The sequence below is a fragment of the Panthera onca genome, chromosome B2 (assembly GCF_046562875.1).
Source record: "Panthera onca isolate mPanOnc1 chromosome B2, mPanOnc1 haplotype 2, whole genome shotgun sequence".
NCBI lineage: Eukaryota > Metazoa > Chordata > Mammalia > Carnivora > Felidae > Panthera > Panthera onca.
In genome coordinates, this window is record NC_138343.1 from 71,416,381 (window position 1) to 71,431,335 (window position 14,955).

General features: G+C 40.2%; 1 pseudogene; it reads left to right on the plus strand.

The window, feature by feature from the left end:
- Window positions 1–3,465, plus strand: part of LOC132667964 (striatin-4 pseudogene) — a 34,138-nt pseudogene extending 30,673 nt beyond the window's left edge.
- Window positions 3,466–14,955: the final 11,490 nt, after the last annotated feature.

Below are 14,955 nucleotides of genomic sequence, written 5' to 3' on the forward strand. Positions count from 1 at the left end.
CTGTTTCCTTTCCATGGAAATGACAACAAAGGCTATTCCCCACATTTTCCCCTTGACCCCTTCACCTCCTGACCAAATCCGGTGCCTCCCTACGTGGCCCCCCATGGCATGGTATGCCCCCTCCTCTTGGGAACTGTGAGTATACAAACTTTTTTCTATGGCACTTTTCCCCTGATCTTTTGGTTTTGCCATACCTGAATAATAACAAAATCTTTATTTTAAAATGATCAGTGATTATGTTTAAGAAGAGACCTTAGCCAGGTTTCTTCTTATCCGTGTTGGGATGCACATTACAAAGGAACTCACGAGTGTTTTCCCATACTGTCCATAGAAGAAAAACATGTTTTTATGCAAATATTAATATTCTGGCCACTAGATAAAGAATTTCTGTAATAGGGTAAAATGGATGAAACAGAATTGTATCGAAGCCTCTTCTATAGCCATGAGAGAAAGAAAAGGAGAAGGGGGCCATGATTTGGGCATGATCCCCTCACTGCTAGTCAATGAGAGAATGCTTAAGAATGCATCACAGAGAAGGGAAGGTGTGAATGCACTCAATAAATTGAAGTCAGGAGTATTAGTTGGCACATAATAAGGGTAACAATATTTAAATACAAGGAATATGAATCACATTCATGGGCCAGATGGAGATCTGGAGAGTGGGGCAGGAATAAATTATATCTCACAGTGTGATGTGTTTCAGTTTACATAGTTTAGGAGACAAGGAGCCCCAAGCTAAATTGGAATACCCCACTGATCCTCCTTGCTCTGTGTCACAGAACCAGACCCCACTGCCCCTCAAGGGTCAATGGATCCAGAGAACAGTTTACTCACTTCTCTGCAAGTCAAGAGAAACCTGGAGAAGTAAAACCCTTCACCTGAAACTGGATGGCTACAAGATACCAGGGCGGAGATGACCCTTCACCGTTTCTGTAGGGGCAACAGTGCCTCCGTTTCCTCATCTGCCGCATTGTAATGAAAATAGCACTCACCTCTGAGGACTATTGTCAGTTGAGAGAGGTCTGTAGAGCACTGGGCACACAGCCTGGTCCATGTGGCTGTTCATTAAGAGTTAGCTAATGCCGACAGCAGGCGTGCGGGCGGTCCAAGCCTCCGTGACACAGCAGGGATTGGTCCCACTGTGGCGGCTGCCAGCTCCTGCCACTGGCTTGGCTCTGGCACAGGCTGGTCTGATGGGGTGGCTCTGGCCTCCTGCCCCTGTCCTGGGACCCAGCTGGTAAGGGAGGCGGAGGTGGAGCCAGCCCAGGCCCACCGCGGCGGCCAGAGACCCCTGTGCTTGCGCTGGATCCCGCCCTTTATGCAGCAAGAGTCCACGCGCTTGGAGCGGAGAAGGCCAGCTCGCACGTGGAAAGTGCCCCCTTGCAGACTCAGGTGACCTTCCTCCGGAGGAAGGGAAAGGGCAAAGGAATGTCCAGACCCGGTGCAGTGGATCAAGACCTTAAATGTGCGCTGAAGCAGGAAAGGGTCAAATATGATAAAGTTCAGTGCTGACCTAAACCACGGGAGAAGAAACCAGAACTGTCAGAACAAGTGTCCAATGGCCCTTTGGAGTCAGTCACACGGGAGAACAGCCCGCTGGTGCAGTAGGACGGTCAGCGGCTTCTCCGACAGTATTTGGAATAGGTGCGCTACACAGACATCATCCTGGACGTGTGGTTCAGGCGAGCGCAGTCCCTACTGGGCCACTTGTTGGAGCTCAGCAGGGCCACGGAGTCCAGCGAAGGGGGCTGCAGGGCCACGCTGGCCCCTGGAGGGCTCCGTGGTGGCAAGTTACTGATGGTGAAAGAGAAGCACGAATAGACCAAGAGGAATGTGACAGGCAAAGATGGCAAAGAGCGCTGGGGTGGCTGGGTGCTGGAGCAGATTCCCTTTCTGTAGAATTGTGAGGAGGAGGATGGCCATGAGGACCATGAGGAGGACCACAGCCATGAGGACAACCATGAGCTGGACAGTGTGCAGCACAAGAAGCAGCATGTGAAGCTGCCCTCCAAAGCCTGATGAGGATGAGGATGAAGAGGAAGTATGACTCCCAGGATGCCGTCCATGAGTTCGATTTTCCGGGCTCAGGAGAGGATGGGGAGCTCTCTCCAGACCCTTAACAATGCACTGGAGAGGGACCCACCATGAGTTGGAAAACCAACGAGCCCAGCTCCAGGGAATTTTGGCCAACCTTTGGGATGTGGATGGGGTGTCCCCCAAAGGAACTGGTTCACCTCTTGGCACACCCCAGTCCCCAGCCACATGAAGATGTTTTCATCATGAATAGGATCAGGGGCAGGGAGGTAGCTTGGGGGACTTGGCGGATCTTACCGTCACCAATGACAATGACCTCAGCTGTGATCTCTCTGACAGCAAAGACGTCTTTAAGAGGATGTGGAACCCCAAAACACCACTTTTATGACCTGGAGGTTGGTAGTGTCTTCCTCATACTGGAGTTGAGGAGAAGCAGCAGCCCAACCCAGATCAACCAGGTGGTGAGTCACTCAAAGCAACCCCTCATCATCATTGCCACAACAGAGACATCTGCTTTCTGGACAACCAGACAGGGAAATCTGTGCACTCCATGGTCTCCCACTTGGACATGATCACTAGCCATGGACCCTAATGGCATATTTCTGATGCTGGGAAGTCATGACCAATCGCTGTGGAGCCTGGACAACAAAACATGCGAGCAGGAGATCATGGCCTATCACAAGAAGCATGAGGAGGCTATCCAGTCTGTCACCAGCCACCCCAACAAGGCCTTCATTGCCAGTGTGGACACTGACACCCCGGCCAAGATCTTCGTATAATGCCTACCTGGCCCAGCCCTGACTGCCATGCTGACTGGGGAGCAGGCCGGGCAGGTGGAACTAAGATGACTCCCAGCCTCAGTCTGGAGGCCCAGAGGCCCAGCCTCTTCCCACCTGCCTCAGAGCCTGGTGGTACTTCCCCCAGGAGACCATTCCCCATGGCCTACCCTTCCCCAAGCATCCTGGGGAGTGGCCTCCTTTGGATATCACCCTCCAGAATGGCCTCTGGGAGTTTCCTCTCTGGGCCCTTGGTGCCCAGTCCTGGTATCTGAGCTGCCTTCTTGGGCACAGCACAATTGGGGCTGGCGTCCTTGGGGGTCAGCTTTTCCAAGATACCAGAAGATGCCAGGTTCTCTCTTTAACCCCCAACTCCTCTTTTCCATCTCCTCAGACCTGGGTGGGAGCTGTGCTGTGAGGAGCCCCAGGCACCCCTGCTCTGGGTCCCCCCAGGCGCCATGAAGCCAGCTGGACCCTGGACTGTACGCAGTGGGAGTACCAGGCCTGGTCCACCCAGGAAGCTTGCCCAGACCAAAACCCTCCCCTCAAGTTCCCTCAACACTGCTTTCTAGAAACTACCCAATGCCTCTAGGCCAGTAACTGCCTAGGGAGCAGGTGATGCCCTCACGGGAGATGCTCACCGCTACCTCCCCCAGGACTTCTCCAAGGGCAACTCCCATGGGGCCAACAATGGGGAGAGATGGCTTTCTCTTGTCTCCTCCTAGGACGTGGAGGGTGGAGAAGGGTCCCCCATATCTCTGTATGAATAAATCTGTATAAATAAACAGGATTTTAATGTAGCCCACCTTCACCCATGTTGTTGTCACCCTAAATACTTGGGCTCTCTTCCAGGTTTATAAGCCCCATCACCTCTGCCCTGGACTTAGATGTGAAATTTGTCTCCATAAACCCATTGAAGAAAAAAAAAAAGTTAGCTGTTGCTCTTATCTACATAACATTTTACAGATAAAGAAACTGAAGCTGTAAGAGAGACCACCAGAAGTTGACCAGGCTGAGCTGAAACCCAGATCTGATTGCCCCCAAATCCACACACTCAACACTATGCTGCTGCTTCTTTTTTTTTTAATGTTTACTTATTTTTGAGAGAATGTAGTTGGGGGAGGGGCAGAGAGAGGGGGACAGAGAACCCAAAGTGGGCTGTGCACTGACAGCAGTGAGCCCCATGTGAACTCAGGAACTGAAAGATCATGACCTAGGCAGAAGTTGGATGCTCAGCCTACTGAGCCACCCAGGTGCCCCCTATGCTGCTGCTTTTGCAGCAAAGGGCATTTTTGTGGGACTTCAGTGAGACTCTCATGATTTACCTTTATGACTGCCCCTTCCTTTGTTCTAATTCCAAGCTTGCTGTGCAGGCTTCTAATGCATTCCTGGGATCCTGGTGTGAGAAGGGGTGCTCTGGGTAGCAGAAATATATGACCTGACTATTAAGCCCACGATTAATGAATTGACATTGTGCCTAATACATAAGGCACATTGTGCCTTTTTATCTTTTGTATCACTCAATCCTGAGAACTCTGGGAGCACTGACAAAATTCAGTTCCTGACCCTGGCAAGCTGGTGCACAGACCTTAGCTGTGGTGACCATAACAAGGAATCTCCACATTATGCATTGCCCTTTGGCCTGCTCAGTCTTCCTACCTCATCCCTCTTGACCTGTCTCACACACCACAAAATTCTTCTGACAAGGCCCCGATTTATTTTTCTATCTGTCATCGTATGACCTTAATGTGGGTCAGTGTTAATATTCTTCTTGACACTGACATAATTTCCCATCTCCACAGCTGTTTTCACTCCAATGAAGAGTTTTAAATGTGGTCATGATTCCAGATTTTTCACAATTTAGAATTCCTAGATAGCATTCATAGGAAAGGAAGGATTCATTTCTGAGTGTGGGGAAGTGGAAATAAGGAGAGACCTCTATGGAAATCCTTCAACTGCTGGGGAAGAAATGCTGGTATTAAGTCAATGAGATTTATTTGCTTTATTCCAAGTTTGTGAGAATACTGGGAATTCTTATCTATAATTGGTGGCATCACGATGACTGGTTTTCTGGTGACTCAAGTTCAGGAACTTTGCTGGGATGTGTTAGTAAAAGGAATACAGCAGCCTCACCCAGGGCAGAAGCTTCTCTCTCAGATCATCCCATCATCTGAGACAGACCTTGGCCTTCCCCTGAGGCTCAGAGAAGCAAGACTGTTTGGCTAAAACTGGTCTTAGTGCCTTTTTTCAGAGAAAGTTTTCTATCTTATTTTTGGAGTATGAAGGCAATCTTTACCAGTTGTTTCCAGCCAGTGGTAGACACGTGTGTGAAAATCAGCAAAATCCTTCTGTGAGTAAATGAGGGGAAAAATGCTCACCCAATCTATTATAAAAGGTGATCATATATAGTTATGCCCCAATCTAAAAGAATTTAAAATCCAATCTTTTTTGCAGATAAATGGGGAAATTATTTTCACTTTCATAAAGTTAATTCTTCACAGGAAGATTCCTTTAAAGGCTGGACATTGGTTTATCTAGAATAACACGGAAAAAACCATACATAAGCACAACTTCTGATACATCTTCTTCCTTCTTCCCTGTAACTATGTTCCAGCCACATGACATGGTTTCTTGTTCTTAAATGCACCATGCCAGTTCATGCCTCTGTGCCTTTGCACAGGCTGATCCCTTCACCTGAAAAGTTCTCACACACATCCCACCTGTTGGAATTCTACTTGGATTTCTAGGCCCTTTCCAAGAATTAACACTCACACGGCACTTTTACTAGTTAGAATTGATCTTTCCTTCATGTCTTTCTACATCTTCTGTTTGTGTTCATTGTGAACACATTTTCTGCTTCCTAACGATAAGCCCCGAGTAAAAGGACTAGGGTTAGACTCTGTGTACATCCCACTGCTACGTGCCTAATAACTTGTCCTGCCTAGAATGTTTTCACATTTTTCCCCCTAGGTACCACTTATAGCAGAAGAGTATATGTCTTCAGACTCCTTTAAGATGGAATTTCTTTGAAGCTGTGATTTCTCTTAAAAATTCATGTGAATGTTACATTCAAATCTATCATTTAGTATCGGTAATTTTAATATAAAAATGTTTAAATTGACTCCCGCATAAAATTTAGACTCCAGAAACCACCTCACAGTTTATGCTTTATCCAGTTAGACTTTCTAGCACATGGCCGTTGGGATACACTTTTCTCAGTTGAAAAGAGTATTAAGTAGAAGCTTTAAAATGTTTATTGAATTGAATTAAACAAGTGAAATGTAATGTAAAATGGAGCATTTGTTCCAAATGCCAAATAATTGAGCAAATATTGTCAAGACAGAGGCTGCTTGTCATTATTAAGCTTAGAATAACATTTCAGAGAATTATTTAAAACAGCATAAGCTATCCAAAATGCATCATACTTACATTTGCTAATGCTCCCCACAACTCCCCCAGTTCTCATGTTCAACTTGGGAAGTGATTATATTAACCTGCTTGCAGCTAGTTGCTCTGAAAACCTTTGACAAATACAGAGCCCCACAAGAGGCAACTGCCCCCCCATTTCCTTTTGGTAGATATTTTAGCCTATGATCTTCTGGACCCATGTTTCTTTTCATGCTTATGATAGAATCAAAGCTGAAAAAGCTTTATAAATAAGTGACACCTGGTCACTTATCTGCCTGCTGAAGAAGTATAATTCAGTTTTAAAGGACATGTCTAAAAAAGATTTCTAAAATAGCCTGGGAGAATACCAGATTACCTTAGGAAATAATTGCTGAATTTGAACACACAGTATAAATAAATAAAACACCCCTAACTCTTACCTTCTGCTGAAATAGCTACTCATGCTCAGGCATTTGAAGAAATCATTTCTTAAACAACATTCCTATGGCCCAAAATATGCTAAATGCCTCCCAAAGTAAATAGTTTTATGACAGCATAATAATAATGAAATCCAGTGTCATATAAAATTCTCTGATTCTGTTGGGAAATGTGTTCGTGCAAGAACCAGACGCTCTTCATCATAATCTCCAACTACAGTCAACATAATCGTGGCAAAGGGCATTTTTAACTGAACAAGGTTACCTGAGCACAGATGTGACCTATTCCCTTTGCATTCTTTACATATCTCAGCAAGATCCTTATTAATAACTGCTGAATGGAGAAGGGAAGTAGACCGGCACAAACAGCTACACGATGGAATTTTCTGTCTCTGCAGTAGTGCCTCCCCCGACTACTCTTAGATTCCTCTTCTAATCTAGCATGATGTACGTGGGTCAGGTGTGGAACGAGTGCCTTTACATTTTCCTCTTCTTGAATATTTGCTTGTAGTTTTCCTTCCTTGCATGCTTACAAAACCAGCAGAGACGTGATCTTCTTAGTCTGGCTTTGACAGTGTAATAAAATGCCTGACGCCCATTGCTCCTTTCTTAACGCTTATCAGGCTGCCTTGTTCCTTGCATCAGGGCTCTCTGGAACAGCCATTCTATCATTTACGGCTTGGCTGTCTTTCTGGTGCTACCCTTATTCTAACTATTTTCTGTTACACTTGGCTGAAATTGTATATATGCAGTAAAATCACTGAACTGAGGAAGATCTGCCTGCCTGTTTCTCCCGCAAGGCACACAGCATCCGCAGGAGCAACTCATCACAGATCCAGTGATATTTCAGTCACACTGTGACTGCACAGGCAGGTTTAATCAACTTCGCCACACACGTAATTCACAGTGGATCCCTTTTGTTTCACTTATCATCTGAACGAATGCACACAGGAAGCTCATTTAACCCCCCCACATTTGTCATCAGCTGCTATATTAAATATTGATTTTATTTTCCCAGGTCAGGAATGATGAAATCAATATCTAACATGGCAAGTTTATATTTGCTGATACTTTTCATTTGGGTTCCCTGACAAATTTTAAAACATTTTACATTGCACAAATGTTTATAGATTTAAATGTCAGTAAAGGTTAAGAGTTAATTGCACATGAAACTGACTGCATTAAATTTTAAAGTGAGAGTGGTTATTATTAAACACATATGGGGGTATTATATTATTTTATTATTATGATACACTAACTCACTCATTAAATAATTTGTTCATTATTCATTTGATGCATGTTAATGCAGCGTTTGGTATTTTTCAGAGTGCTTGAAAGTAAAAAGTTAAGCATTGACATATAAAAGTGTTTTCAAACTATAAATCTTCATAGAAATATTATATCTGAAAGTCCTTTTTGTGTTTCGATTTATTCATTCATTCACAAAATGTTAGGCATTCACTGTGTACAGCCCAAGCCCTGTGGTAAGAAGTGTGAATTCACAGACAAATAAGAACAACACCCCCTAGCCCCCACCACCCTTTCAGGAGTCCACAGTTCAGTGGGAAAGAAGCAGGCACAGAAGAGGACAGATTTGGTAAAGAAGTCATAGATGAGGTTCTCTCGGTAGCCTCATGGGTAGTCTCCCCCAGGGCTCCACAGATGGGCAGAGGAGGTAGAAACCAGAGAGAAGAGAAATGTCAGCTCTGAAATGGCTTGAGGTATTTAGGAATGTTGAAAAATTATAGTGCCTGGAGCAGATAAGAAAAGTGACTTGAGAAATGGGAGGAGGAGCCAAGATGTGAAAGTCTGTCTGTGGTGCCTCTGCTTCACACTTTAGTCATGGGTCCAGTCATGGGTCCATTACCATGTGGTAATGATACTATAACTCCCAAACCATCTTATGGAACTGTGGTAAGAATTAGGTTAAATAATGTTATATAAATCATTTTTAAGACAGTGGAGCATGACACATAAAAGTATTATCATTAACATTATGATTATGATTATCATTTAAAAGCTGAGGTAAACCTTAAGTACTTGGCAACTAGTTCAGAAACAATCTTCTTTCCTAGAGCACCAGATAGTAATAGCTAATTTACAAACATATGGTAAAAATGTCTGTATTTAAACATCAATTCTTTGACTGAAAATTGACAAAAATCTCTCTAGGTGAATTGACTGAAAGTAAGTTGAAAATAAACAGCTCAAAGCCTCTGGTGTGAATGGTGCTAGATTTGTGCTGTGTGTTACCCATACAACCATACACTAGTGCCTTTGCCAACACAGGGGTTTGATAAGGATTACAGAAGAGTGGAAAATCAGTATTTGAAGAGGTTTGAGTCAAGCATTTTCCAGAGTTGAAAGACATGATTTACTGACCCAAGAGCACACTCAGAGTACTGAGCATGATAAAGATAAAAATACACACTTCCAGCTGTATCACTAATTGGCTGTGGACACGGATAGTGATACTTCAACTCTAGGTGCTCTGGTTTCCTTATATATACCACAAAATATTAACAATATTTTCTTCGTAAATTTGTTGTGAAGTACAAGTGAGTTCATATTTGTATTTAGCCCACTGGCACACAGCAAAAAATGGTAGCTATTATTAACAAGGAATAGCAACTAGTTGACAGCTTTTTTGTCACTGGCAGCAATGAGTGACAGAGAATAATATACTAATATCCTTAAAGTGCTAAAGAGGCAATAAGTATCAACCTAGAATTTTATTAAGCCTAGGTAAATTATTAACATTGAGATAAAAAGTCAAGATATTTTCAGACCCAAACTAAGAACGTGTACAGCCCATAAACCCTCACTAGGGAATTATTAAAGGATATACTATGCAAAAAAGAAATGAATTCATAAGGCCTGAGTTACAAGAAAGAAAATTTACCATACAAATGCATTAAGATAATTCTGAAATAGTTATTCAATAGACAGCATCTACTAATTTTTGTTGAAAAAATTAAAAATGCAAGTCAGATAAAAATAATAGGAGAAAGGAGTTGTCCAATGAATAGCTAAAGCATGCTAAGATATATATCTGAAATACACCAAGAGTTGGGCCCTGAGAGAAGGAGACCCCTTAATTCTCTGTGTGTACAGGTCACAGGCTGCCTCCACAAGCTGTGCACATGTAGACCAGACTCAGAGAAGCTTAGCAGAATATTTGAGAGCTAAACTATGATCTATAATTGCTGCCCTAGTCTCAGACTGACTCTTCAGTGTTCATGCACATAGGCTTTGAAAAACAAATATTGGGCCTACTATCCACAGACTGAGACAAAACTTGCCATCAGGTCCTATCTGGGTTGTTTACCTGCTAAAACAAACAAACAAAATCAACACTATCCAAAGGATTTTAACATGACCTAGATAGAGTCTCATAATATTCAAAATGTCCAGGATACACAGATGTCCTAGAAAATTATTCAACATGTAAAAAGCCAAGAAAACCAGAATAATTCTTAAGGGAAATAATAATCAACAGATACTAACCCCAAAAAGATAAAAAGGTGGGAATTATTAGAGAAGTCAAAAACAGCTACTATAGCCACTGTGTACTGTGAAGTAAAGGTGAGCATTTTTGAAATAAATAGAAAAATGTAAATTATCAGCAGAGAAAGAGAAACAAAAAAAGGTGAAAATTTTAGAACTGAAAAATACAATATCTGAAGTAAAAAAAATTATTAAAGGACAGAACTGAGAGAAAAAAACAAAAGATTTTAAAACATTTAACAAATCCTCACGAAATGTGTGAAACAATATCAAATGGTCTAATTTATTGCCAATGGAGTGACAGAAGGAAAGGAAAAAGAGATGGGTACAGAAAATATATGTGAAAAAAAATTGACTGGAAACTTCCCAAATCTGGTGAAAGACATAAATTTACATATTTAAGAAGGTCAGTGAACTCCAAGCCAAATAAAACCACAGAAAACTGCACCTAACCACATCATAATCAAATTGCTAAAAACCAAAGATGAAGAAAAATAATCTTGAAAGGAGCCAGAAGAAAATGACACATTTATAGAGAAACATTTATAGTTCATTTGGACTATTTGAATAATCCAAATGAACTATAGATTTTTCATTGAAAAATGCCAAAAAAAAATGCAACTATCAAACCAGAATTCTATACCTTGTGAAATATTTTTATAGTCAACAATAGGATACACTTTCTTCTCAGGTGCATGTGAAACCTTCACCAAGATAGACCATATCTTTGGCCAAAAATAAGTAAATACATAAAAATAACAAACTGAAAATAATTGAAATCATACTAAATATGTACTCTGACCATAATGGAATTAAACTAGAAATCACTAATAAGAAGACACAGATAATCTCCAAATATTTGGAAATTAAGAAAAAAAACACTTCTCAATAATACATGGATCAAAAAAGAAATCTCAAAGGAAGTTAGATAATATTTTGAACTGAATGCAAAGATACCATGTCAAACTTTTTGACTGCAACAAAAGTAACACATACAGAGAAATTTATAGCATTGAATCTTATATTAGAAGAGAAATTTCAAATCAATGCTCTATACTTTCTCCTGAAAAAACTAAAAAGAACAAATGCAAAGCATATATAAGGAAGGGATAATAAAGAGCAGAAATCTGTGATATTGAAAAGAGATAAAACAAAGAAAAAAACATCAATGCAGTGAAAAGCTAGGTTTTTAGAAAAAATGAATAAAACTGATAGGCCTCTAATATAAAGATTGCAAGTATAAAGATAAGAGAAGGATATACCACTGCAGACCCTGGAGACATTAACAAAATAATAAAAGTTATGACAACAACTTTATTCCCATAAATTCTATAACTTCGATGAAGCAGACCAATGGCTCAAAAGACACAAGCTACACAAACTTATTGAAGAAGAATAAATAGCTGGAATGGCACCATATCTTTTGAACAGTTGGATTTGTCTTGCAAGGTTTCCAACAAAGAAAATTCCAGGTCCAAATTGTTTCACTGGAAAATTCTACCAAATCTTAAAGAGGAAATTATACCAATTCTACAATTTGCTTCCAGAAAATAGAAGAAGATACAGTTCCCAGCACATTTTACAAGGCCAGTGTTATGCTGATACTAAACCAGACAAAGACATTATAAGAACATAAGACTACAGAATGATATCTCTCATAACCAAGATGTAAAAAATCTTCAACAAAGTATTAGCAAATAAGATCCAGCAATATATAAAAAGGATGACTCATTATGACACAAAGCTGTTTCAACATCAGAAAATCAATCAATGTAATTAACTGTATTAACAAATGATTCATAAAAAAAATTCTCATAAAACTGGGAGTAAAGGGGGAACTTCAATGTGGTAAAGAGCATCTACAAAAAACCCTACAGCAACATTATACTTAATGACATGAGACTGGACGCTTCCTCCCTAAGATCAGGAACAATACAAGGATGCTTTTTCTCACCATATTTACTCTTAGTATCATCCTGTAAGTTTTAAACAGTGTAATAAAGCAAGAAACATAAAAGACATACAGATTGGAAAGGCAATAATAAAACTCTCTCTATACAAAGATAACAATTGTTTTGTGGAAAACTTCAAGGAATCTACAAAAGAGATTTTAGAATGAACAAGTAAGTTTAACAATGTCATAGGATGCAAAGTTAATATAGAAAAATCAATTGTATTTCTATATACTAGTAATGAACAATAGAAAATCGAAATTACAGAAAACTGTCCTTTACCAAAAAATAAAACACTAGGTATAAATCGAACAAAATATACACAGATTCTCTATGCTGAAAACTATAAGACACTAATAAATAAAATTAGAGTAGACCTAAGTAAATAGAGAGAGGTGCCATGTTCATGGAAGACTCAGTATTGTTAAGAAGTTAATGGGGCTCCTGGGTGGTTTAGTCAGTTACGCGTCCGACTTTGGCTGAGGTCATGATCTCGCGGTTGGAGAGTTCAAGCCCTATGTTGGGCTCTGTGCTGTCAGCTCTGAGCCTGGAGCCTGCTTCGGATTCTGTGCCCTCTCTCTCTGCCTCTCTCCCACTCCCACTCTGTCTCTCAAAAATAAATAAACATTAAAAAAAATTTTTTTTTAAAAAGAAGTTAATTCTCTCCAAACTGATATATAGATTTAACAAAATCCTAAACAAAACTCTGACAGTTTTTTAAGATAGAAAAAAATTTCTAAAATTTATATAGAATGGCAAAGAAACTAGAAAAGCCAAAACAATTTTGTCAAAGAAGAACAAAGTTGGAGGATGCATACTACCTGATTTCAAGGTTCCTATAAAGCTTCAATAATCAACACAGTATGACATTGGCAAGAGGATAGACCTGTAGATCCATGGAACAGAATCGAGATGCCAGGTATAGACCCACTGAAATATAGTCAACTGATTTTTGGCAATGATGCAAAGGCAATTCAACAAAGAAAGAATAGTCATTCAGCCATATGCAAAAAAAAAAAGAACCAGGACATTATACACATAATACAAAAAGTAACCCCAAATAGATTATAAACCTAATGTAAAATATGACACTATGAAACTTTTAGAAGAAATCATAGGAGAAAATCTTTGTGACCTTGAATCGGGGAAAGATATCTTAGATACACCCCCAAGAACATGGCTACAAAAGAAAAAATCTTTAATCACATCTCATCAAAACTTAAAAAACTTTTGCCCTCTGAAAGACAATGTTAAGAAACTGAAAATACAAGCCACAGATTGATAGAAAATGTTCATTAAGTGCACATATGACAAATAACTTGTATCCAGAATATATAAAAAAATCTTAAAATTTGACAAAAAGAAAACAAATAACCCAGTAAAAAATTGGCAAAAGATTTGAGTAGACACTTCACCAAAGGATAGATAGGCACCTGAAAAGATACTTTAACATCATTATTCTTTAGGGAATTCAAATTGAAAGAGATACCATTATACTTCTATTAAGGTGGCAAAAAACAAAACCAAAAAGAACCCCTAACAGTATCAAGTACTAGCAAAGAAAAGGAGAGAGTGGAATTGTCATATATTGGTGGTGGGCATGCAAAATGGTATGGCCACTCTGTAAAATAGTTTGTCAATTTCTTATAAAACTACACATGCAAGAGCCATTCAGCCCAGCTGAGTATTTTACCTAAGAAAATGAAACAAGTTCATACAAACACCTGTACACAAACATTGATAGTTTTATTCGTAATCACCAACAACTGGAAACAACATACATATCTTTCAGTTGAATGGATAACTGTTGATACTATTAATACGACTAATACAGTCAGTAAGATGGATGAACCTCAAATATATTATGCTAAGTTAAGAGTCAACAAACTATTTGGTCTCTAGGTCAAATTCAGCCACATTTATTCATTTGTGTATTGTCTCTCTGTGTTACTATGACAGATTTGAATAGTTGCAACAAAGACCATATGGCCCACAAAGCAAAAAATATTTACTATCTGGCCCTTACAGAAAATGCTTACCAATCCATGTGCTAAGTGAAGGAAGATAGACCCAAAAGGTTACATGTAATATGGTTCCATTTATACAAAGTTCTGGAAAAATCAAAATTATTGGGTTGGAGAACATAGATCACTGATTCCCAGGGGTTCGGCTCAGTTACAGGGATTGACTATATAATAAGTCAGCATTTTTGGATGTGATGGAACTATTCTGTATCTTATTATGGTAGTTGTTACACAACTGTCTGCATTTGCTAAAGTTAACGTAACCGATATAACTGCACATCCAAAAAAAGAAAAAAAGCGAGTTTTCCTGTATGTAAACTAAAAACTAAATTTAAAAAAAAAGAGGCAAAAATAAGTGCTGTAAAAATGGCACATATATTAGTCTGGATTTTTTGGCAACAAGTTGCAGGAACTCAAATGATTTTTAAGTAGAAAAGGAAAGAGATGATTCATTGCTCAGCTGGAAGAGCTACTTTGGTGAATGACAAACCCAGAGGCTGGCCTTCAGAAACCAGAGCTGAGAGATGAGACCCACAGATCATTGCAGCCAGGATTCTTTCTCTTGCCTTGCTCTCGGGTCTTACATTCTTGGTTTCTCTCTCCTATCGATCTCCTTGTGGCAGGAAACCTGTCCCTTGGCAGTCCCGATTTAGTAACTCAGAGAATGAGAGAACTTTTTCCCCCCTCTAAGTGTTTATTTATCAACTGCAGGGAAAGACGATGACCTTTGTGGCCATAGGCTCACACCTTGATCAATCACTGTAGCCAAGAAGGAAGAAGCACGAGGATAGCTAACCCCAGCTCTGTGGTCAAAGGACTAGGGTCTGTTTGGAGAAGA